Here is a 3,303-nt window from a genome sequence, read left to right as displayed (position 1 = left end):
TATCTTTGTTTCTCAATTTTTAAAATGTTTTTCTTAGTGCCTATTAGTTTTATGAAATATTGGGCTCCAATGTAGCATTTTCATATATATATATATATATATATATATATATATATATATATAATATTCAAACCCTCTATTCCCTTCCCTGTTCTCTCCTTCTTTTCTTGGATGGTAGTAGATACCCTTTAATTTCACGCTGTCACTTTTATTTAGATTTCACATATTAAAAAATGTAATACTTGACTTTTTGATATGCTTACTCTCATTGCCCTCCTTTGAACCTTTACCACTTCTCTTTGTCTCATAAACTAAAGTTCTCTCTTCATTTTCATGTCACCTTAAGGTTGCTTCTATTGAGCACCACATTTAATATTTGCCTTTCTGGCTTATTTTGCTCAACATGATGATCTCCAGTTCCATGTCCAGTAGCCATTCTGGCTGGGTTGAGCCATCACAGGCCTCATTTTGTTTTCATTTTCCTAATGGTTAAAGATATTTAAACATTTTATACACTTTTTTATTAGTACATTACTATACATAACAATCACATTCATCATAGGAAATTTATACATATAAATGCTGTAATTTAATTCATTTTCTCTATGCCTCCCTTTCCTTCAACTCCCTTTCTCTTCCCCAAAGCAAAAGCTTTGTTTCCATTTTACCCTTCCTTTCTTTATTTTTTTCTCCCACCTTTTTCTCCTTCTCATTTGAATATGTTCTTCCTACATCTCAATATCAGTCCTCCGTTTTGCTCTTTATTTAATCTTTGAGCTTCTCCTTAAGAGAAACAATGCAATATTTAGACTTGTTTGTCTGATTTATTTCACTTAAAGTTATGATTAAAAGTGTATCCATTTACTTAAAAGTGACTAAGATTTATCTTTGTGGCCAAGTAGGATCCTATTATATGTAAATATCACATTTTCTTTATACATTCATCTATTATGGGCTATTTTATTTTTTAATTTTTAAATTTTTTTTGGTGGGACCTGGGACTGAACTCAGGCCCTTGAGCTTGCCAGGGAAGCACTTATTCCACTGAGCCATCTCCCCTGCCCAAGAGGAGGAATTTTTTTTTTTTTTTTGTGGAACCAGGGATTGAACTCAGGCGCTTGCGCTTGCCAGGGAAGCACTTATTCCACTGAGCCATCTTCCCAGCCCTTTATGGGCTATTTTAAAGATTTATCTATTATAAATTGTGCTGCTATAAACATAAACATGCATATATCATTGTGGTAGGGTACCTCTCTTTGAGGAAGTCTCAGCAAGGGACTAGTTGAGTCAAACGGAACATCTAGTCTTAGTTTTTTGAGGAATCACTGTACTGGTTTCCATAGTGGTTGGATCTATTTACACCTCTACCAGCAATGCAGAAGGATTCTTTTTCTCCAGCTGCCTTGCCAGCATTTGCAGTTGGTTGATTTCTTGACAATAGCCATTTTTTCTGGAGTGAGATGGAATTTCAGTATTTTAATTTACATTACATTTCTCAAATGACCAATGATACTGAATATATTTTCATATATTTATTTTTTTAAATTAATTTTATTGAGAAACAAATAGCAATGAGACAGTTTCAAAAACCAATTAGTAGGACAGTTTTAATAATTAATACATTGCATATTGTTGTCTTCATAGTGGTTATTCATAGTACAAGATGCAGACATGATATCCTGTCCAAACACTATTAGTACAAATCTTTCTATTCATTGAACTAAGAGAAAGTAGATGTATATCTATCCTAATTAGTTTGAATATACAGATACAAAATGGTCTTTCATTTGTATCCTCTTTTATTGTTTAGTTTTGGCAGAGATGGGTATTCCATCATCATGTAAATGTTGTAGGTGCATGGATTCATCATAATATTCCGTTACAGTCCAGTAGTCCATAATAGTAGTGGGTTTTCCATTGGACTGGCAATGTCAGAAGTTGTTGACTTGAGCCTTTTACAGCTTAGCATATTAATGTGGCTTTATTTTTTATACCTCCTTGCATCTATTCATTTCAGATGCCCATTTCTGATTGGAGTCTTTAAATTTGGAAGGTTTGATTTTTAAAAAGTTCTTTGTATATTGCAGATATTAGTGCTTTGTCTGAGAAACAGCTGGTAAAATGTTTTCCTATCCTATGGAAGAGACAACAGAGTTGTCCCTCTTCTGGCGGTTTCTTTTGCTGTGCAAAAGTTTTTGAATTTGATATGATCTCAGTTGTTGATTCAATATAACTTTTCCTGTGAGATTGGGGCTTTGTTCACATTTCTGGCTAGTAGAGTAATGCAAATTAAAACAATACTAAGAGTCCACCTTACTCCAGAAAGAATGGCAATCAGTAAGAAATCAAATAATAACAAACATGGACAAGACTGTGGTGAAAAAGGAAAATTCTTTCTTTGTTGGTGGGAATTTAAACTAGTATAATCATTAGGCAATCAGTAAGGAGGTTTCTGAAAACTGAAGTTAGAAATTCCATATGACCCAGTGACTCTCCTGCTAATATCTTCCCCCTAAAACTTAAGACATCATACTATGGTGATATATGACTTCCAATGTTTATAGTAGCAAAACATGTAATAGCTAAATTTTGGAAACAAGTTCTGGCCAAATAGCTCAGAGAATTAAAGTGCGTGCTTAGGCAGATGCAGGGACTGGGGTTCCATCCCTTGTGTGCCATGCTGTCCCCGCCCATAGGTGCACTGAGATGGCAATTGAAACTGGGTATGGTGTCATGCACCTATAATCCTAGTGTTTGGGAAGCTGAAAACAGGAGAATAACTACAAGTCTCATCTGTGTAGTGAGACCCTGTAGATCCTGTACTGAATACAAAATAGTAATAATATTAACAATAAATAATTTCTGGAAACAGCTTGTATCCCCACTAACAGATAATGGATAAAGAAAATGTGATATCTATATGTAATGAAATACTATTTTGCTATGAATAATAACAGATTTCAAGTTTTTGTTGGAAATTAGTTGCATCTGGAAAATATAACATTGAATGAAACAAACCAGATACAAATGACTGAGACAATATGGATGAATAGAGGAGGAATCCCATCCAGAGCTACTCAGAGAAAACAGAGGTAATTAGAAGAAAGGGGAGGCACATTCCACTGAAACTAAAATTAATCTGATATTAGAAACTAATAGGTCAAGCAAAACACATATGAAGGGCTTAATAAAATGGCCAGCCAGCCCACATGGCTGCCAGTGCCTTGCATTACTGTATCAGAATGCCTACCCACCATACTTAGAAATGAAGAAGGAGGATGAGAAGAAGGAGGAGGAGGAGGA

The sequence above is a fragment of the Octodon degus genome, unplaced genomic scaffold (genome assembly GCF_000260255.1).
Source record: "Octodon degus isolate 3935 unplaced genomic scaffold, OctDeg1.0 scaffold00362, whole genome shotgun sequence".
Lineage (NCBI taxonomy): Eukaryota > Metazoa > Chordata > Mammalia > Rodentia > Octodontidae > Octodon > Octodon degus.
The sequence above is the reverse complement of the archived record's forward strand: the minus strand, read 5'-3'. Positions refer to the sequence as shown.